General features: G+C 48.4%; 1 pseudogene; it reads left to right on the top strand.

Moving 5' to 3' along the window:
• The first annotated feature begins 634 nt into the window (after positions 1 to 634).
• Positions 635 to 14,949, top strand: LOC101766061 (annotated as a pseudogene).
• The last annotated feature ends 8,574 nt before the right edge of the window (positions 14,950 to 23,523 follow it).

Here is a 23,523-nt window from a genome sequence, read left to right as displayed (position 1 = left end):
ATGGGTGTGTGCTTCGAGATACTATTTCAAGGCCAAATGGGTTGTGTGTTCTTCAAGGGTGTTACTACCTTGTTGATGCTAGTTATGCAAATGCAAATGGATTTCTAGCTCCATACCGAGGTCAAAGGTATCACTTGGGTGGTTGGACCGCACAAAATCCGTCACACAGTGTGGAGGAATATTTTAATATAAGGCATGCTAGAGCAAGAAATATCATTGAGAGGTGTTTTGGAAGGCTTAAGGGTCGGTAGGGAATTTTGAGGTCACCATCATATTTTCCTATAAAGACTCAATGCCGAATAATAATGGCTTGTGCCCTTTTGCACAATTTAATTTTGCAAAGAATGTCTATTGATCCAATGGAAATGGAGGAGGATGACTCATCAGGGGAATCATCAGGGGAAATTACAAAGGGGGAAATGAGTGAACCAGAATTTATCATGTGTGTGTCAACATCTAATGAGTGAACTAATTTTTGAGATATTCTCGCTCAAGGGCTGTATAATAATTTTAGAGCTTCTGTTTCTTATTGAGGTTTACTTTTTTGTTTCTGTTTACTGAGTTTAAAGTTCATGTATAATACTTGTAGATTTGTTTTACAATCCCTTCTAACATGTTATCATTTTGTGCAGCTATGGATTTATCTGAGAGCTCAACAACAACAATCCGTGGTAGGGGAAAGAAAAAAAGGAAGTGGACTGTTGCCAAGGATGATGAATTGGTTAAAGCCTTGTATGAGATATCTTTGGACCCAAGGTGGAAGGGCGAGGGAGGCTTTAAGAATGGATATTGTTTAGTGCTTGAGATTCATCTGGCTGAAAAGTTACCTAATGGTGGAATATCTGTTATTCCACATATTGAGTCAAGAGTAAGTGTAACGACCTTGGTTAAATCAGCCGAGTTAATCTTAATCCGAGTCCCAAATTCCGCTGACTCAGCTCTCCTGAGCTTAGGCGCTCCAAATCCGGTTCTCAGTCCCGACCCCTGAAAACCCAACCCAAAACTGCCGGTTCTTTCTCAATCCAAAGGCAATATTCCTTTCAATCTTGGAGCTGTGGAACAACCGAGACTGACTGGTGGACCCGAAATCTTTCCCGGATCTCCCGAGGCAAACGCGCCCGAGCAGCATGCGCCCGCTTCAGAGCTTCCCCACCACGTGGCTTGATCTCTCCGACGCCCGCCGCTTCGCCCAGTCGCTGGCCGCGACAGGATGGATCCACGCGCCCTCCTCCCCAATCCCAGCGGAAGCCCCTCTGCAACTCTTTCTGCCTCGCCTCGTCTCGCTCGCGCCCTCGCCGGCCGCGCCAAGGTGCCCCGTCGCCATCGTGGCAGAGTTTTGCCGCTGCTGTGTCAGACCGTCTCGCGACCCGCGCCCATCATCTCACCGGATCCCCGGCTGCAAGACCCGATGCCTTCCGACTTTTCCGCCTCTCCACAGTCGTGCTACCCACGGACTCACTCCACGACGATTCCGTCCTCACCAACCCCGACTCCGGCAGCGACAGCTCCTTTTCTCGCCTCGCCAGTGATGTGCCCCGGCAATGCCGCTGTTTCGCGCTCGCCCGCGCCGCCGCTCGCCCTGTCACTTCGCCTGTTGCAACCTCGCTTGTAGCGCCTTTCTCCCTGTCACGCCAGTCAAATCCACTGCTCGACTTGACCAGACCACACTCGCCTCCGCCAAATCTAAACCCCGGCAAAATCGCGCCTGCGCCGCCTTGTCTCCAATGCCCAATAGCCGAAGACTCTATCTCCAACGTCTTGTTCCGCCGCCCATCGCCGCTCAATCGCTGCCATGGCAGCGCACTCCATCCTTTCTTCCCGGTCTTCGTGCTGCTCGAAATCTCTCTCTTCCGCGCTGCTATAAAAGGGAATGCCAGAGTCCCACCGGAGTTCCTTCGCCATTGCTGTTTCATCGCCCCTACTCTGAGCCCACTTGAGCAATCCCACTGAAACTCTTGAGAAGTTCCCCTCTCCGCTCAAGTCCGCTTTTCCCCAATCCACCCAGCCGTCTGCTCCTCCGTGCTGTGCTAGAGCTTCCTTGTTGCCCACAAGAAGCTCTGCCGCCGCCGGAGCATTGTCCAACCTCGCCGCCACCCAAGCCTTAGTACTTTCATCTTCCGCCCAAGTCTGTTCCTTCCCGACCTCAAGCTTCACCAGTAAACCTGAAGGTAAGCTATCGACCCCTTTCCGCCTTGCCCGACCCTGTCTGTTTCGCTGACCCTTATTCACCTCGCTCGAGGACTCGTCTGTATCCTTTTCCTTGACGCGAGGGTATCTGTGCAAATTATCGGGGACTCCCCAGTGTTAAATCTGAGGACCCCCAACACAGTTATTCCTCAAGTTTAAGGGTTAGATCACAAGTTTATCCCCATCCGACCTTTTTATCCTGTTCTCCACCAACTAAAGCTGGACTCCCCACCTTTTTCTGTAGCCTTGCTACAAGTGTTCGAGCTTTAACTTGCAAGTGTTGTTGAAATAACCGTCTAAATGCTAACTCCTGCATTTGCATTCGTGTAGAGTTACATCTCGCTGACGGCATCTACGAGCTACACCCGATGCCTGAAGACAGAGCTGTAGCAGAGCTGCCAATCCCAGAAGCCGAAGCAACCCCAGCTGAAGACCAGTTTCCCTCCCCTCCGCTTGAAGGCAAGCCCCGGAGCATGAACCCATCTTTCCAAACTTGTGCATGCCTTCCTTCTCATGATTGTGCATTTACGTATAGGAGTTGTTTGCAACCATAGATGCATGCCATAGTTCCTTTGAAATGTACACTAGTCTGTTGGGTCGAGTAGTGCAATGCTTAAATAGGAATCAGTAAAATTCGAGTCATTTCCTATCACTCGCGAGTTATAGGAGTTGGTTGTTTCCTTCTGTTACAACTATAAGGACAATGGACGGGGCAGGGTTATGGTTAACTCTTTTGGTGGTCGGCTGATCGCCCCGTATGTTTATTGAACCTGCTAAGGCCCGACAGTGGTGGTGTTCGTGATCAAGTGTTTGAAAGTACTAATATCATACCTAGTATGGGATGGGGAAGCCTAGTACCTGATTGAACCTGGACGTGAGCGGTCGCTCCATTGTCCTTGGAACAAAGTTCCCCTGCGACCGCACGTGGTGGCAAGTGTGGTCACAGAACGGCAGAGGCCGGGTCTGTGGAACCTTGCACCAAAGGAAGTGGACCCGACACGGGTTAGGGAATTGATGGGGAAGGCTGACACAGGAAGCGACCCTCAGTGGTGCGCAGATGTCATGAGGTTAGGTTCACCATGCATGGTTAAAGAACTCGAATCGATTCGTCTGCCTCTCACAGTTTGAGCCTGCTTGATCATAATGCTACACTGAGTAATGAAGGAGTCTGATGATGACATGGTCTTGATGATGAGCTTATATACATAAAGTTGGATCTATGTTTGCTTAGTGTAAGTTGCCAACATAGACTGGTAAATGAACTTAGAATCTGAGCTAAAATTTGAAAGCAAGGATCTAACATAGTGCTTTTGGCAAACAAAACCCCTCAGCCAAAGAGCCTTGCATGTCTAGACGTGGTGGAGTAGTTCTTCCCACCGGACGGTTAAGTATTGTTGAGCTTAGTAGCTCAGCCTTGTTTGTGGCTCTCTTTTCAGGTGAAGTTGCAGCTTCTGAGCTTGCTGCTGGCACTTGGCTGCCCCAGCTCCCTCCGGGTTGGACGGTCGAGTGGGATCCTTCCTCGGACGGCGGGGAATGGGATCATTGATGTCCTGGCTGGCCTCACCAGGGACGTCCGACCCCGACGAGTAGCTTCCGCGAGGTGTTTACCTTCGATTGTTTTCTTCAGAACTTGTAAAACTCTGATTTTAACCTGTGTGTAACAACTTGTTAATCAAATTGTGGATCTGTTGTATTCTCTGGAACCACTCACTTTCATGTGAGCTATGCTAATTTGGTCCTGTTGAGTGGTTAAATCGGATGAAATCCGATGGCACATCGAGTTAACTTGATTAAGGCATGAGTGTCGCGTGTGAAGCGACTTAACCGTGCTTTAGTTAAGTTAATCCGAGGTGGTTCCGCCACAGCTGGTACCAGAGCAGGTTTAGCAGGACAGAGAAAATGATGGGTCCGAAAACACGATCTTTTTGAATAAAAATTTGCAAGAAAACTGTTGAAAAATCTCTTATGATCGTTAAGGATGACTTTAGCACGAGAGGCCCTAGGGGATTTTTGGGTTTGTTTTAGGTGGCTATTACTTATTGGTTATTTTGCTAACCCCCAGCACTTCGCCACGTGTATCATACGTGTGCCGAGTTCTGCATCATGAGTATGCGAGGGTTGATAGGAAGTTCTATTCAAAGGACCCTATCATCGCGGTTGTTTCGCCCACGTCTATCATATGTGCGCAGGTTCCGTGTGTTGATTCATACGAAGGGTGGTATGGTTCGATTCCAACGAGCCTATCATCACGGTTGTTCGCCCACGTCTATTATACGTGCGCAGATTCCGCATCTTGAGTGTGCGAAGGGTTATACGGTTCCATTCAAAAGGGACCTATTTCCGCGGTTGTTGTGCTGTCCATGTAGCATTAAACGCATGGGTGCCGTTTCTATAGTGAACGGTAATGCTTAGGGATGCTTTCGTGGGTGCTGGCACGAAAGGTTCAAGTGGTTGTGTTTTTCTGCAAGTACACTAACCACGTTCGCTTAGGAGACGCTACTAGAACCCGACTAGCTACTATAGGGAGAGACGTACTGGTTGCCTTGCCACCGGCACTGACTGCGTAAGACCAAAGTTTTGGCAGTTGTTTTGGTTAAGAGGACGAAGTAGGTCGTGCATGCGTTATAAACTAAAATCTATGAAGCCACCTCTCAGAAACAACCTTGCCTTGGAAAATCTCTTCTTCGCTTTAAGGATTTCTAGCTTCCTTTCTAGCTTACGCTCTGGTTTGAATTCCGAGTGCTTTTCCTACCCAACCTGTCCTTCTTCTTAGAGTCTCTATCTCACGTTGTTTCGGTTCTTGGTTCCAAATGGCTGCCCCCGGACACGTGTTTTACGCCGCTGACGGCGTTTCCCACTCTACATGCCTACACTTTGAGGGTTTTTCTGCTATTCTGTGGGATACCTTAAGGTGGTTTGGGTACCAGTCCCTGCCTCTGTACGTGGGACGTGAGTACCAAGAGCATGGAGTGTAGAGATGCAACGTGCAAGTGGTTGTACCTCCACCCCCTGTACTGCCTGAGTGGCCCCCGCTCGAGGTCTGGACCTATGGTCATGCTCTGGAGGACACCTAGGAGTCGGCTGCCCTGCAGGCTCTCACCCAGTTCTGCCGGCTACACCCGCTTGAGGTCACCTTAGACCCAATCGGCTTGTTTCCCACCAGGGATCGGCTGGACCCAGCCTGGCTTGACCGCGTCAACAACATGGAGGTGTTGGCAACCTCCCATTCGTTGGTCACCATCTCTACCATCACCCGGTGCATGTCAGCACTATACCGGCTGATTGAGCTTCAAGGCCGAGCTATGGCTGTCTTGGCTCGGATAGCCGTAGACACACAAGGGCATTTCCATGCCGCCAAGAGAGGCTTGGTGGAGCGGTCATATCAGCTCATCCAGAGAGGCATCCAGATCCATGACATGCAAGCCAGAATTTCCGAGCTCGAGGAAGAAGTGACAGACATGGAGCATGGCATGATCTAGCTTGCCGAAGAGAAGATGGAAGTTGAGATGGAGCTCACAGTTGCTAATGCTCATTTGGACGAGCACCACACCGAGCTCGATGCTATCCATGCCCTGGAGATGCAGCTGGACGAACAAGAGGATCCTGAGGAGGTCGTAGGAGCGTCCAGCATGGACATTGAAGATGGTGACTCCCCTTCTCCGACTCATAGTGTTCCCTCATAGGTTGAGAGCTGTAGGAATCTAATCTTTTGTTGTACTCCTCGGCAACCTAAGTTTTGGATAGTGATGTAATAGGTTAGCCTTGAGTTGAGTGTTCCTCATATGTTTGGAAGAACAACAATGAAATGATCTTAGTGAAATCAGATCTTGACTTGACTTTTGACCCCTTGTGACACGCCTTGGATGCCAAGTTGTGTAAGTTTTGTGCTGTGACCACACACAAGTTTCCTGTGGGTCTGACCAAAGCTTGGTCGACCCCGAGTCGCAAGGTCGGATGCGCTCGACCCCTCGAGGCAGGTCTCCACCTCGCCCGACCCCTTGTTGCCCGATTTTGCTTCGCCCGACCCAAGTGCCTAAGGTCGGATATAGTGGAACCCATCGGATACGGTTTGACTCGCCCGAGGTTGTGTGCAGAACTAAGATAGTTGCTAACTGAGATGGCAAGAAAAAGTGTGTATCCCCTTAATGAGAAATGTTGTTGTGTTGCACTATCGGCAAGAGTCGTAATTTGGGGATTTAAAGTATACGTTCCCGCTTGATTGGAATACTTCTGAGGTTATGGAATTAACGGAACGTTGACTCTTGCAGATGGTGCACCGCACCCGATCTGGCTCTGTGCCTAGCGGTAGCGAGCAGAGGCAGGATCTTCCTCCGCCTTCGCCCCCACCTTCACTGGAAGCCATCCTAGCGGCTCAGACTGAGCTGCTAAGGCACATTGTACAAGGGCAGCAATAGTAGCCCCATGGAGGGAGAGCTCATCAACAACCGCAAGTTGCTCGTTATGAGGACTTCTTGAGCACGCAGCCCCCGACCTTCCACAAGACTGAAGACCCACTCGATGCAGATGCATGGGTTCGTACGATCGAATCCAAGTTCAAACTCCTCACCACCCCGTGCCCTGACCAGAACAAAGCCTGGTTCGCGGCTCAACAGCTACATGGTTCCGCCCGGCTTTGGTGGGATCACTACCATGCCATGCTGCCGGCTGACCATGCTATCAGCTGGAACGAGTTCAAGACCGCTTTCAGAGGGCATCACATTCCAGAAGGTCTCCTGGAGCGCAAACTCAATGAGTTCTTGGCCCTTACCCAAGGAAGCCGTGACGTCCTACGCTATGCACAAGCCTTCAACGACCTATGCCGCTACACCGGCTATCACGCCGATACCGACGGGAAGAAAAGGGATATGTTCTGCAGAGGCTTAAGCCTGGAGCTTAAAGAGAGGTTGAATCCCATCAAGGTTGATACCTACAATGAGTTGGTGAATCTGGCCATCTCTCAAGAGGACTGCATGCAGGCTCTCAAAGCCGACCACAAGCGGAAGGCCTCAGTGGCATTACCGAGCCCGCCCGCTCAACGGTTCAGGATGGTTCTCCCTCAGGTGCCCCATAGGCCACCGCAATCGGGATGATGGATTGCTCTCCCTCCACCACCAGCGGCACCTCGTTTCCCAGGTTTCCAACCGTAGGCGCCCCGGCTGACCTTACCGCCGCCGCGCCCTATGAATAGCAACCGCTATTTCACCTGCGGAAATGAAGGGCACTTTGCCAAGGACTGCCCCAGAAACAAGAATCAGCAAACTAGCCAAAACCCCACGGCCAACAGAGGAAGAAGGCCCAAGGTGCAGGTTCGCCAAGGACGGCTCAACTACACCAGCTTGACCGAGCTCCCCGAAGGTGCGCCAGTAATGACGGGTACCTTCCTTGTCCATAATCAAACTGTTGTTGTTTTGTTTGATTCGGAAGCCTCCCATAGCTTCATTGGGAATAAAACTAGTGAGAGATGTAAGCTGAGTGTTGGTCACACTAAAGGGTCATACTTGATCTCCACCCCGGGAAGGAAGATAGCTTCGGACAAGATAGTTACCCTTGTGCCTATCCAGCTAGGCCAAACTCTTTTTAGGGAGAATCTCATCATCCTTGACCTAGAAGGAATAGATATCATCATTGTGATGGATTGGATGACCTGACACCAAGTGGTCCTAGATGTAGCTGTCCGAGCTCTCCACATCAACTCGCCCTTTCATGGCAGGTCTACCCTATCCTTGACCCGCCCTGAGTACGCAACTCCTTGTGCGTATCCTATATCAGAAGCCCGAGTAGAAAACCTTCCTGTTGTCCGCGAGTACCCGGATGTGTTTCCAGATGACTTGCCCAGCATGCCGCCAGACAGAGATATCAAGTTCGCCATTGAACTGCAGCCTGGCACCGCTCCGATATCCAAGAGACCCTATCGGATGCCACCCGCCGAGCTGGCCGAGTTAAAAACCCAACTACATGAACTGTTGGAGAAAGGCTTCATCCGACCCAGTACTTCACCCTGGGGTTGCCCAGCCTTGTTTGTGAAGAAGAAGGATGAAAGTCTACGCCTGTGTGTGGACTACCGACCTCTCAATGCGGTGACTGTCAAGAACAAGTATCCACTTCCCCGCATTGATGTCCTGTTTGATCAATTAGCTGGAGCCAGAGTGATCTCCAAGATTGATCTTCGTTCCGGTTATCACCAAATCAAGATCAGACCCTGTGACATTCCCAAAACTGCTTTCTCCACAAGATATGGACTCTACGAGTACCTGGTTATGTCTTTTGGACTCACCAATGCACCCGCCTATTTCATGTATCTCATGAATTCAATGTTCATGCCCGAACTGGACAAGTTCGTGGTGGTGTTCATTAATGATATTCTGGTGTACTCTAAGAGTGAAGAAGAACACGCCGAACATCTTCATGTGGTTCTTCAATGATTGAAAGATCATCAACTTTATGCCAAATTCTCCAAGTGTGAATTTTGGTTAGAGAGTGTCAAGTTCTTGGGACACACCATTTCTCGGGATGGCATAGTAGTTGACCCTAGCAAAGTACAGGAAGTCATGGACTGGAAGCCACCCACTTCTGTCCACCAGATCCGAAGTTTTCTTGGACTAGCAGGCTACTATCAGCGCTTCATTCCGGATTTTTCCAAGATAGCTAAGCCAATGAATGATCTGCTGAAGAAGGAAGTCAAATTTGTGTGGAGCAACAAGTGTGAAAAAGCCTTCAACACCTTGAAACACTTGCTGACCTCAGCCCCAATTTTAGCTCAGCCCGACCCTTCTAGGCCATTCGACGTATACTGTGATGCCTTTGGCACTGGACTTGGGTGTGTTCTTATGAAAGACCACCGAGTCATTGCCTATGCCTCGCGGGCGTTACGACCTCATGAGCTGAACTATCCGACCCATGATCTTGAGTTGGCAGCAGTAATTCATGCCTTAAAGATATGGAGACACTATCTGATGGGCACCCACTGCAACATCTACACCGATCACAAGAGCCTCAAGTACATTTTCACTCAGGCCGACCATAATATGCGCCAGAGAAGATGGTTGGAGTTGATAAAGGATTATGATTTGGAAGTGCACTATCACCCCGGCAAGGCCAACGTGGTGGCAGATGCTCTTAGCCGCAAGACTCATTGCAATTGCTTGATGGCAACCAACTTCACAGAAACCCTGTGCCAGGAAATGGGAAAGCTCAGTTTGGAAATTGTTTCCCATGGAACCCTCGGTCATATATCCCTTGAGTCTGTTATAGAGGACCAAATTGGGTCAGCACAGTTAGATGATGAGGAAGTAAGGCGAATAAAAAGGAAGATTTCGTGGAAGGATGAAGGGTACAAGCAATTCTGACAGGATGAGAATGAAAGAGTGTACTATAGGAATCGACTTGTTGTACCATCCAACCCCAATCTGCGGAAGCAAATCCTAGATGAAGCTCATCTCTCCAAGTTCTCAATCCATCCTGGCAGCAATAAGATGTATCATGATCTCCGTCAAATTTTCTGTTGGAGTGGAATGAAGCCAGAGATTGCACGCTATGTTTCGGAATGTGCACTTGCCAACGTGTCAAGGCCAGCCATTTAAAGATAGCAGGTACCCTGCAGCCACTACCTATTCCCTTTTGGAAATGGGAAGACATCAGCATGGATTTCATTGTTGGACTGCCCCTTACATCGCAGCGACATGATTCCATTTGGGTTATTGTGGATCGTCTTACCAAGACTGCCCACTTTCTTCCTGTTCACACCACCTACCTGACCAAGAAATATGTGGAGTTGTATCTTGACCGCACCGTTTCCCTGCACGGTGTGCCTAGGACGATCATATCTGATCGAGGTGTCCAGTTTGTAGCGCGTTTTTGGGAACAACTACAAGCATCACTTGGCACCAAACTCATTCGTAGCTCTACCTACCATCCTCAAACCGATAGTCAGACGAAAAGATTAATCAAATCCTTGAAGATATGTTAAGAGCTTGTGTCATCCATTATGACAAGAATTGGGATCAGTGCTTACCCTTAGCAGAGTTTTCCTATAACAACAGCTACCAGACTAGCTTGAAGATGGCACCGTTTGAAGCCCTATATGGTCGGAAATGTCGGACACCGTTGAATTGGTCACAAGTTGACGAAAGGCAGACCTATGGCCCTGATTTAGTAGTGGAAGCAGAAGAGCAAGTGAAGGTAATTCAAGCAAACCTGAAGGCCGCCCAATCTCAATAGAAGAGTTACTCCGACAGGAGAAGGAGACTCCTGCAGTTTGACATTGGTGATCACGTATATCTTCGAGTCTCCCCGACCAAAGGAGTGCAACGGTTTGGAATAAAGGGAAAATTAGCTCCCCGTTACATTGTTCCTTATGAGATTGTGGAAATCTGTGGACCCGTTGCTTACCGGATCCAACTCCCAGAACAGCTTTCGGCCATACATGATGTTTTCCATATATCCCAACTGAAGAAGTGTGTCCAAGTTCCAACTGAGGTCTTGGAACATGAGCAACTTCAAATCGAGTCCGACCTGACCTACACCGAGTATCCAGGCAAGGTCCTCGACCGAAAAGAGAGACATACCCGACGACAGACTGTAAAAATGTACAAGATACTATGGAAGAACCACACCGAGGAAGAAGCGACCTGGGAAACAGAGGAGTATCTGAACAAACACTTCTGAGGTTTTCTTTCCAACCAAGGAGGTAAGAACTACACACCCCCACTGGTCGCCCTTACACCCGAATCTCGGGATGAGATTCTTTTTAAGGGGGCTAGGATGTAACGACCTTGGTTAAATCAGCCGAGTTAATCTTAATCCAAGTCCCAAATTCCACTGACTCAGCTCTCCTGAGTTTAGGTGCTCCAAATCCAATTCTCAGTCCTGACCCCTGAAAACCCAACCAAAAACCGTTGGTTCTTTCTCAATCCGAAGGCAGTGTTCCTTTCAATCTTGGAGCTGTGGAACAACCGAGACTGATTGGTGGACCCGAAATCTTTTCCGGATCTCCCAAGGCAGACGCGCCCAAGCAGCATGCGCCCGCTTCAGAGCTTCCCCACCGCGTGGCTTGATCTCTCCGACGCTCGCCACTTCGCCCAGTCGCCGGCCGCGACAGGATGGATCCACGTGCCCTCCTCCCCAATCCCAGCGGAAGCCCCTCTGCAACTCTTTTTGCCTCGCCTCGTCTCGCTCGCGCCCTCACTGGCCGCGCCAAGGTGCCCCGTCGCCGACATGGCAGAGTTTTGCCGCTGCTACGTCAGACCGCCTCGCGACCCGCGCCCATCATCTCGCCGGATCCCCGGCTGCAAGACCCGATGCCTTCCGGCTTTTCCACCTCTCCACAGTCGCGCCGCCCACAGACTCACTCCACGACGATTCCGTCCTCGCCAACCCCGACTCCGGCAGCGACAGCTCCTTTTCTCGCCTCGCCAGTGATGTGCCCCGGCAATGCCGCTGTTTCGCGCTCCCCCACGCCGCCGCTCGCCCTGTCACTTTGCCTGTTGCAACCTCGCTTGTAGCGCCTTTCTCCCTATCATGCCACTCAAATCCACCGCTCGACGTGACCAGACCACGCTCGCCTCCGCCAAATCTAAACCCCGGCAAAACCGTGCCTGCGCCGCCTTGTCTCAAGTGCCCAATAGCCGAAGACTCTATCTCCAAGGTTTTGTTCCGCCGCCCATCGCCGCTCAATCGCCGCCATGGCAGCGCACTTCATCCTTTCTTCCTGGTCTTCGTGCTGCTCGAAAGCTCTCTCTTCCGCGCCGCTATAAAAGGGAATGCCAGAGTCCCACCGGAGTTCCTTCGCCATTGCTGTTTCACCGCCCCTACTCTGAGCGCACTTGAGCAATCCCACTGAAACTCTTGAGAAGTTCCCCTCTCCGCTCAAGTCCGCTTCTCCCCAATCCACCTAGCCGTCTGCTCCTCCATGCTGTGCTAGAGCTTCCTTGTTGCCCACAAGAAGCTCCGCCGCCGCCGGAGCATTGTCCAACCTCGCCGCCGCCCAAGCCTTAGTGCTTTCATTTTCCGCCCAAGTCTGTTCCTTCCCGACCCCAAGCTTCACCAGTAAACCTGAAGGTAGGCTGCTAACCCCTTTTCCACCTCGCCCGACCCTGTCTGTTTCGCTGACCCTTATTCACCTCGCCCGAGGACTCGGTTGTATCCTTTTCCTTGACCCGAGGGTATCTGTGCAAATTATCGTGGACTCCCCGGTGTTAAATCTGAGGACCTCCAACACAGTTATTCCTCAAGTTTAAGGGTCAGATCACAAGTTTATCCCCATCCGACCCTTTTATCCTGTTCTCCACCAACTAAAGCTGGACTCCCCACCTTTTTCTATAGCCTTGCTACAAGTGTCCGAGCTTTAACTTGCAAGTGTTGTTGAAATAACCGTATAAATGCTAATTCCTGCATTTGCATTTGTGTAGAGTTACATCTCGCTGACGGCGTCTACGAGCTACACCCGACGCCTGAAGACAGAGCTGTAGCAGAGCTGCCAATCCCAGAAGCCGAAGCAGCCCCAGCTGAAGACCAGTTTCCCTCCCCTCCGCTTGAAGGCAAGCCCCGGAGCATGAACCCATCTTTCCAAACTTGCGCATGCCTTCCTTCTCATGATTGTGCATTTACATATAGGAGTTGTTTACAACCATAGATGCATGCCATAGTTTCTTTGAAATGTACACTAGTCTGTTGGGTCGAGTAGTGCAATGCTTAAATAGGAATCGGTAAAAGCCGAGTGATTTCCTGTCACTCGCGAGTTATAGGAGTTGGTTGTTTCCTTCTATTACAACTATAAGGACAATGGACGGGGCAGGGTTATGGTTAACTCTTTTGGTGGTTGGCTGATCGTCCCGTCTGTTTATTGAACCTGCTAAGGCCCGACAGTGGTGGTGTTCGTGATCAAGTATTTGAAAGTACTAATCTCATACCCAGTATGGGATGGGGAAGCCTAGTACCTGATTGAACCAAGATGTGAGCGGTCACTCCACTGTCCTTGGAACGAAGTTCCCCTGCGGCCGCACGTGGTGGCAAGTGTGGTCACAGAACGGTAGAGGCCGAGTCTGTGGAACCTTGCACCAAAGGAAGTGGACCCGACACGGGTTAGGGAATTTATGGGGAAGGTCGACACAGGAAGGGACCCTCGGTGGTGCGCGGATGTCATGAGGTTAGGTTCACCATGCATGGTTAAAGAACTCGAATCGATTCGTCTACATCTCACAGTTTGAGACTGCTTGGATCATAATGCTACACTGAGTAATGAAGGAGTCTGATGATGACATGGTCTTGATGATGAGCTTATATACATAAAGTTGGATCTATGTTTGCTTAGTGTAAGTTGCCAACATAGACTGGTAAATGAACTTAGAATCTGAGCTAAAATTTGAAAGCAAGGATCTAACATAGTGCTTTTGGCAAACAAAACCCCTCAGCCAAAGAGCCTTGCATGTCTAGACGTGGTGGAGTAGTTCTTCCCACCGGACGGTTAAGTATTGTTGAGCTTAGTAGCTCAGCCTTGTTTGTGGCTCTCTTTTCAGGTGAAGTTGCAGCTTCTAAGCTTGCTGCTGGCACTTGGCCGCCCCAGCTCCCTCCGGGTTGGACGGTCGAGTGGGATCCTTCCTCGGACGGCGGGGAATGGGATCATTGATGTCCTGGCTAGCCTCACCAGGGACGTCCGACCCCGATGAGTAGCTTCCGCGAGGTGTTTACCTTCGATTGTTTTCTTTAGAACTTGTAAAACTCTGATTTTAACCTGTGTGTAACAACTTGTTAATCAAATTGTGGATCTGTTGTATTCTCTGGAACCACTCACTTTCGTGTGAGCTATGCTAATTTTGTCCTGTTGAGTGGTTAAATCGGATGAAATCCGATGGCACATCGAGTTAACTTGATTAAGGCATGAGTGTCGCGTGTGAAGAGGCTTAACCGTGCTTTAGTTAAGTTAATCTGAGGTGGTTCCGCCACAGTAAGGCACTTTAGAACAAAGTTCGGGGCACTGGAGGCAATGCTTAACAAAAGTGGCTTCAACTAGGATGAGAATAGAAAGATGTTTCAGTGTGAAAAAACACAGTATGAAGCACATTGTAAGGTATGTCTAAACTTTACTTCAATGTAGTTATTTCATTTCAACTTGCAATGCAACATTTTGTGTCAATTGCCAAGGTTGAGAAACATTAGTGCATTCCTTTGCAGTATCATCCTGAAGCGAAGGGCCTATATGATGTTGCTTTCCCTTATTATGGTTCATTGGCTGCCATATATGGGAGTGACATAGCTACTGGTGAAGGCGCAGAAGGACTTAGCGAAGCAGTTGGGAACATAGAAAAAGAACTTGTAGTTGAAGGTGGTAACCATCAGGAGGAGGAGGAGGAGGATATGATGTCTAGAGAAACCCCTAGACGCTCTACTGACTCAACTTCATCAAGCTTGAAGAGGCAGAAGACAGACAGGAAGGGAAAGGATCATGTATCTGCAACATCAAGTGACCCTATTTTGGACATGTTACATGAAGTCCAAGGTGATCTAAAGGGTATGGCTACGAATATGGGAAAAATGGCAGCAGTGATGGAACGTGAGGTTACTGTTCAAGAGAAAAATTCCAAAGAGGATCATCAGCAGAAGTTAAGAGAGAAGGCCACAACAGAGCTGTGCAAGCTTGGGTTCACAGGGAGCGAACAACTCAAAGCTGCTAGTGTTTTTGTGAAAATTCTAGACCAAATGAGCATGTTGTTAATGCTGGACGAGACACTGAGGAGAGAATTTATCCTAAACATGCTTGGTATGTGACACTTTGCTATGCTGTTTTAGCTGTTCATTTATTTACTGCCATAATTCGGATGCTTGTTTTTATCACAAGAAAGCAATATCAACCTATCTTGTTGTATGTTTGCAGTAATATCAACCTACTATCTTGTTGTATGCTTATAATGGTTAAGATTGCTGATCTTGAGCACAAATTTCAGTCTATTATTGCTAATATGAGTAGCCTCTAGATGAACATGCTTGCTGAATGATAACCATTCTTTGTTGAAAAATATGATAGCTCATTACTAGTTATGTATTATTTTTTTTTGTAGAGGAAGAGAGAAGGACGATGATAGGTGGTGGAACAAGATAAGATGTTTGCATCTCTGGAGTTGAGCTGAATTTCACATGTTGCAGAGCTTGTCGTGCTGCCGATGCATCTCTGGTGTCTATGATATGGTTATTATGAAGTGATGAATAGTCTATGCTGAATATGGAGAGCCTGAGTTCTCATTTTATCTTCAGATTACCTGAGTTCTCGTTGGCTAGGATTCAGTCTATGTTGAATACTTTTTTTGGGATATACCTATGTTTGAATTACCCGTATCTTATGTCCTAAGTTAATTATTTCAAAATAGTTAACATTCTTGTTTAGTTGCTAAAGAAAGTATTGGTATTGGCATTGAGATCTTATTGGTGTAGTCAAGAGAGCATGGTACTCCAGTTACTGCTATGTCATTCTTGTAATATTTCAATATAGTATTGGTTGTTGACAATGCATCACTTACCATGAGGAGTATTTAAATTTGAAAACTACCTTGTGATACCTGAGCGGTAAACTAAACAGCTGTAACGTTATCCATTACCATTACCACATCAAACCAAAGGACGTAATCAGTGATTACGCTACAAAACCAGCTATGACCTGATTATGTTTCCCTTTGCGTACCTGAGCCCCAACCAAACGCCTCCTTAGTTCTAGGAGTGTTTGCACAAGCCAAACGTGAGCTGCCCGACGTACATCACATGCTAATCTATACTAACGAACTGTGTGAAAAAATTCTCTCTTCTCTTCAAAGGGTAACATTGTCTTTCCTACATCAATCTAACAGCTATATGACTTGAGTGTGACAGCAATGGCATAGAAGGGATGGAGTTAAATTCCCAATGGTGAAGGATGAGCTAAATTTGGATGGCATAGAATGGATGAGCTAAATTTTTAATGGCATACAGAGAATTTTCTCAAAAACAAACAGGGGAATTAGGGTGCAATCCCCCGTAGGGTTTGAGTGAGATGGAAGGGATTTACTAAATCCCTGTGTGGATAAGTTCCATTTAGCGATTTAATCCCTGCCAACCGAGCAAGGCCTTAGGAATTTTACTCATCTTCAATCGACTAACCATTTGCTATCCATCTACTCTATTCGAAATGTTCCTTCTAAAAAAAATAAAGTGATGCTTGCATGTGAAAACCAATTTTCAAAAGCTTCATTTAATCTGGAGGTACTAGCTTGCCTCTCTGGTTTCACATTTCAGCTGTTCAGGAGCAGCTACTGCCTGTTGCAGCTTCGGGATTCGGTTGGCACCATCCATCGATGCACTAGTGACCTCAATTGATATCACACTATCAGATGCTTAGTTATATTATATATAGAACTCCCATGGAAAAAAAATTGTTGCCCCCAATTTAAACCTCTCATTAGCAAAAATGAAGGTACAAAGCAAGCCGTACGCAAATATTGTAATTGCTCAGTCATGCAGCCGGTCTCAAGCCAATTTAGTAGACATTAAAAGTTTCTTGTATTTCATCAGCTCTGATAAATGATAATCTACCTGCAACTAATGGTATTGTTATTTCTTCTTAGAAAAACTGTGTCATAGAATAGCTGTCTAAATGGAACATGGAGTTTCCATTTAAAATAGATGCCAAAGGATGGTGCAGCTAATCTCAAAACTGTGAATTCAAAAATGAAAATCTGATCCTATTTCGGGCCAGCATTACAATAGTTACAAAGATATCCACCCTCATATATTGCTAGCCATGTGTGCATATTCGAAAAATCTAATCCGAGTCTTCTGGTCATATGTTACAGATGCTTTTTTAGATTACGAAAATTTATCTGGTCTTGATAATTCACATGTGAATGTTTACGACCACAAAGAAATAAATCCGGTCAATCCAACCATATACATGAGTACTTGGACTCAACGCCTCATAATGAGGAACAAAGAAAATAAGAAAGCAAGCAACTACGAAACAAAGCTACAAAACTAAACTTCAAACTTTTTCTATGCTCTTGCTTCAACCTTGCAATGGGCCTTGTCTAGTACCTAATCCCTCACATCTGCTATTTTCTTAGAAACTATAGAACCGCCTACTTCATGTTGCTCTCTTGTCGTGTAGAAACTGCACTTAGTCAATCTCTACCATACACTTTAGCAACCCAATCAAGTGCACTGAAACACCCATGCACCACCATCCTTTCAAGTTGATATAGTACCTCCATCCCAAGGATCCAAAATGGCACCTTGAGAGGAAAGCAACGCCAAACACGCCGCCGCCGCCCGAACCTGCGATTCGGTTCTTTGGTTTTCACCTGAAAAAATCCCTGGAAGTCGAAGTCCTCACCACAACACCATCAACAAGGAGAACGATGCAACATGGCACCATCGTCGTCAGCACCGGTCAAGACCGGTCATGGCTTTTGCCTGAGAACCTGACACCCTGACGACCACTAAACATCGCTTGCTACTGCCATAGCTGGTCCACCTCGGGTCCCCATGCGGTCGTGGCAGCTGCCGCCGTCTCCATGGAGGCGAGCAACATCCGCTAGTAGCTGCCATGGACCATAGCCGGGCGGATCCACCCGTGGGGCATCGGAATCGGCCGAGCAGAGTCGCATCCGGCACCCAAAAAACCGGCCGCCCGCCGTTGCTTCCCTCCATCCACCGCTGCCGCCATGGAGCCGAGCAACGCTCGCCTGTAGCTGCCACGGATCGCGGCCGGGCGGCCACCCGCGGGGCACCGGCCTCCGCCTGGGCGCCACATCCGCTGCCGGTACGAGCCACCACCGGGGGACCACCCCCACAGGCCAACATACCCCCACCGGTGGCACCCAGCCGCCAGCGATGCCGCAGGGGCCTGGACTACTAGATCCGGATGCTAGCAGCTCGGATCTGCCCCTCCCGCACTGAAGATTAGGCTCTGTGCGGAGCTACCGCACACCCCAACGCTGGTGGCCACAAGCACAAGAAGAGGAGGGAGGGCGCTCCACCAGCTGGTCCCCGGTCAAAGAGGTCCCACCACTGCCGTCCTCGCAGCCGCGCAGGCTTCCAGCAGCCCGCTCAAGTGGCGGCGAGGAGAGAGAGGATTTGGTTTTGTGGCGGCGCTGTTGAGGTCGCCGCCCTATGTTACAGATGCTAACTGAACGAAACTTACTTTTAGACCAAAACCTACAACACTAACTTCAGACTGATGAGCTCCGACTACCTTGCATCAAACAAAATTCCATGCAATCTGTGACCTATTCTGGATAATTTTTTTGGGCCTTGGGAGTAGGATATTGCTGAAAATTTCTAGGTTCCTCACTACTAGAAAAAATGACATCACCATCGGCCCATCACCACCGGTTTTCGCCGCCGGTTTTCGACGAGCCAGCAGTGATAAGTTATCACCGCCGGTTTTTTACATGATTCGGAGGTGATAACTAAAATCTGCAGTGATAATATCCTATCACCGTCGATTTGTATTATGAGCCGGCGGTGATAATACATACCAGCGGTGATGCGGTTCATGGATCCAAAATTATTATGAACTTCAATTTTGACCTCACGACCGCCTCACCTCCACCCCCCTCTCCCGACCTCCACCCCCGTGCCCCTTATTCGGTCGCCTCACCCCTACCTCCCTCAACTCTGTCCCCTCCCTCTCTCTCTCTCTCCGCCTGACCCTCCCTCTCCTTCCCCATCGCCGTGCCGTCCCTCCCATTCCTCACCGGTCCCTCCCTCTCCCTCACTCTCCTTGCTCGCGAGCTCCATCAGCAGCCGTTCCCCTCCCCCCTTGGCTTGCCCCTCACTCGCGGCAGTGAGGAGCAGCGGTGGGGCAAGAGGTGGTGGCAGCGAACGACTTGAGGGCAAGGCACAGCAGCGGCCGGTAGGGAGCGGCGTGGGGTAAGGCGCGTCGGTCAAGATCCGGCAGCGGGCGTGGTGGTTTGGATGGCGTGGCGGCATGCGCAGGAGGAGTCTCTCTCGCTCTCACTCCAGTTTTGTAGCGGGCGGCGGCCAGCTGGCAGGATCCAGTGGCACTAGTAGAGAATTTGCCTTTAGTCCCGGTTGGTAGGGTGCATATCTCCTAAAAATCCATCCGGGATAAACCAACCGGGATAAAAGGGGGGGTCTTTAGTCCCGGGTCTTTCAACCGGGAGTAAAGGTCATCCTTTAGTCCCGGTTGGTGTCACCAACCGGGACTAAAGGGCCTCCCATGCCAGGTGCGGGACAGGCCCTTTACTCCCGGTTGGTAAAAGCAACCGGGAGTAAAGGGTGCCCCTTTAGTCATGGTTGGATTTCCCAACCGGGACTAAATGGCACCCTGCATGGCACCCTGCGTGGCGCCTGAAATTTTCATGCATCACGTACGTAGTACCGCAGCCCTTTTGTTAACCTTTAGTAGTTGAGATTTTTTTTAGAATGAAATCAACTAGTATTTAAACGAATGAAATTTGTAATTATACAATTATTATATATATACACAATTCATATACACAATTCAACTAGTACAAATCGATCATAATTAGGGCGTATTATATATACAAATAAATCAAACTATATATCTATAATCTTCCCGTTGAGGTGTTGCTGCTCAGAGCGTCTAATTGTCGTCCATCGTAATAAAATTCTCCTTTTGGATTTACCACCTCGTCCATTAGGAATCCAATGAGACCTTCACATATTGCCGCTACTCTTTCTTCCTTCAAGATGCCTTGTTGAATATTTAACATCTATAATTTGGAAATTTGTGAATGTTACACGAACAATTAAATATAAGGAGCTAGAAAATAATTAACTAGTAATAGTTTTATTTTACGTACTTTAATGTTGTACGGCGTCATCTTTAGTCCCTTGGGTCCCATAAAACTGTGCATGTGCTCACAGATGTAGTAGCCACATAGATTATTCCCGGGTTCCTGTCTTAAGCACTTCAGTGCGGAAAAAAATAAGTTATGAAATATTCGTGTTATACAATGTAATAAATGTGCAGACTTCATACATACCGGGAAGTCTGTGTTCCATGTAAGTTTTTCTTTGAATGGACCTTTATGTGTCCTTATGAATTGTTTCCATGCGCTGCGGATTAGAATAATGAATGATATAGTGTAACAGGGATAAAATTTAGGAAACAAACTTTTGCATAGAGATAAAGGTCTTGGTACTCCGCCGGATCTTTCCTCAATGAATCGAAGACAGTGACGTGGCTTCTTTCAGGCTCAATTATAATAAGGATCCAGTGGAAGCTGCATACGTAAAATGTTCATGCATATTAGAGCTAACTAACATTAATCAGGTAAGGAAAAAGACAACGAAAGTAGACGGTATACACACACTTACTTGAAGTTGTATGGAAGTAGTATGAAATCTTTGAATGTTTGTTTGTCTAGGAAATTGTATACTTCCACCAAGATTTTTTCCGGCGACAATTGTATTTGTTTTTGGTTAACTACAGATGGATCCATGAAGCCTATATGTAGGTACGCCTCTCGTTGGCACGTCTGAATTAGCATCCTACATAAAATGGAAGACGAAGTTAGTACGGTGACGCACGCCAAATTTTACATGTAGAGATAAACGGACACTTACAGAACCCAAGCGCTGATTAGAGAGACATCCAGGGCATCATGATGGTACACATGGTATATATCCTTGAAGCCTAGCCAAAATACTTTCTCACCTTTGCCGTAAAAATCTATCGGTTTTACCTTAAGGCTAAACATCTCCCTCGAGTCGGCGGATGCCATCATGTACCATTGATGCAATTCGTACATCTTTGTTGATAGCTTCCGTACCAATGAAGGCCTTACAAGAGGTTTGCCTAGCTCATAAGGCCATCTCGGCTCAGGGGGCGGTGCAGTTGGCATCTCAACTTGCCCTAAACATTCATCAAGTCCCAGACCTGTTTCTTGCATGAATTTCAATACTTCTGCTTGTTGATCCAAGAGCATTGCTGCTACCCTTTGAGCGTCTTTTTTTGATAAATGCCCAAGGTCGGGGACAGCACCACTGGAAGATGACTTTCCTTTCCTTTTGTCCTTTTCATCAGCCTTTACTAAAGCCTGTTCATAGTTTGATAAGAGTGGTATCCTTATCTTGGCTCCTTCTTCCATCCTGATAAAAAAGTTTAAATCTCTTTGATTTACTGGCGGTGGCTCCATCTCCCTTGCTTTTTTTTCTTCGGCTTGTTTCTTGAACCACTCACTGGCCTCTCCTTGGATTTTTGCCCATTGTTCCGCATGAATCATTGCCTCCCAGCGTTCCTTATGAGTCACTTATGAGTCACTTCAGGCTCCTTTGTTTTCTTCTTTCTCTGTCTTTGCTTGGGAGGCGGTGCTCGTGACTTCTTTAGTGGTGCTGCAGGTTCCTTCATGGGGGCTGCTCTTGATCCCAGCGACGGTGATCGGGGAGGGGTGTTGTTATTGTCGTCGTCGCTCCCACCACCAGGATGTGGTGGAGATGGAGACCTTGATATAGCAGGAAGTGACGGTCCTGGAGCAGGTTGTGCAGGAGATGACGGTCTCGAGCTATAAGGAGAAGGTCGCTGCTGGGGATCTACAGGGAGCGGTCTTGAGCTCTGAGGAGATGACTCCGTTCCGGGAATGATGATGTAGCGTTTTCGGCATAGAATGATCCCATGAAGCGCATCTGCCAGTGTCCTTTCCCCGTCGCCTCCTGGGACGTCGAGCTCTCAGCCTTCATATTGGCTATCAACAATTTGCTCTACGCGGACGCTGGCGTAGCCAGGTGGAATCTCCATGCCAAGACTGCTCTGCCCCGCCAGGGTTGCTAACGCACTCCCGTACGCTACCTGTACATATAGCAGAAGTAAACAAGTTATTAAACTCCGATCACTAGGCGTGGATCAATTGACAAGATTGCATAAATATTATGTATAAGTATACCTTAATAGTGAGGTTGCCGACCAGTGCATGCAGCTCACATGTGGTGTATTGTGTGATGGCATCCACGGGGAACTGTTGCTCCTCCACGGGTAACCTAGGCGTCTGCGCATCGGGGACCCCTGTAGAAGCACAACTGCTCAAGAGGCGTTGAGAAGGGCTAGCGTAGTTTGGATTCGGCAATGCTCTAGATTGGGCCAACTCCGCAACTGCGTGGGCCACTCGACGATTGATTTCCTCCAACATTCTTTCTTCTTGTGCCTGCACTTTGGATTCTAGCATCTACCGCCAGCTCTCCTTGATCTGTTCCTTTCTTCGCTTGCGGCTTCTGTACGATGCGCTGTCACCTCGGAAAGCAAACTTCCACAGAATGACCCCGAACCCTCGGCAACGTCCTGAGTGCTCAGGATTATCGAGGGCCAATGTGAGCTCATCATTCTCTCGGTCCACCTTCAACCTCCCAGCCTTAGAATCTTCAATGTTCTTCATAAGACATTCGGCCTTCTCACGTATTGTGTTATTGAAAATCAACGTCCCATCTTCTTGGATCAGGGAGCCTCCATGAGCGTAATACCAATTTTTGATCGTTCGGGCCATTCAATAGTTGCAGGTACGATTCCCCGTTCGATCAGATCTTGTTCCATCTTCCTCCATTTGGGAATTGCTGTGCCATAACCACCTCGCCCTAGATGATGATGGTAGCCCTTCTGACCAGCATTTGTAGTGTTGGTCAGGATCTTTTTCACACCGTCTTCACTCCTCTTATATTCAACAAATGCCTCCCAGTGGTCCCTCAACTTTGGCCACACATTGAAGTCTGGAGTTCGGCCCTTCTTAATATAGTTGGCATCCAGCATCTTCTTGAGTGTCTGGAATTGTGTAGCCATCTTCTTCAGCGTCCACACTTTCACATCCTTTTCAATATATCCTTCGGGGAATGTGAAATGTCTCTTGACATCTTCCCACAGCATATTCTTTTCTGTCTCCGGGAGCGCGTACGGATTAGTGCTTCTGCCCTTCCATTCTCTGATGCTTATAGGCACGTTGTCCCGAACGATTGCCCTGATCTGACTCACGTACTTCTTTGCTACTTTCTCGGGAGCAACCGGCCTGCCCCCTTCTATCACTTCCGTGATGACAAGTCTCCCTTCCATCACCTTTGTACGACCTCGGGTCTTCTGCCCTTGCATCGATCCAGAGGGCTAACAGTTCAAGATTCGTTAATTAGTATGTAGTAGTAACGGTGGCGTGAAATAATACAATTTATATATACCTCGCATGAACCTTCCGCCACGGCAAGGTGTTGCTGGGGCTCATACTCTTCATTCCCATCGGTGGACATGTTGAGGAACATGTCCGCCTGGGTGCCCTCTTCATCGGTGTACGATATTGGAAGGTTGTCGCCACTACCATCACCAGCGATTATCTGCTCCATGAGATACCTTGCGGT

This window comes from Setaria italica, chromosome VIII (assembly GCF_000263155.2).
Source record: "Setaria italica strain Yugu1 chromosome VIII, Setaria_italica_v2.0, whole genome shotgun sequence".
NCBI classification, from domain to species: Eukaryota; Viridiplantae; Streptophyta; class Magnoliopsida; order Poales; family Poaceae; genus Setaria; species Setaria italica.
Note: the sequence above shows the minus strand (reverse complement) of the source record. Positions and strands in the feature narration are given on the sequence as shown.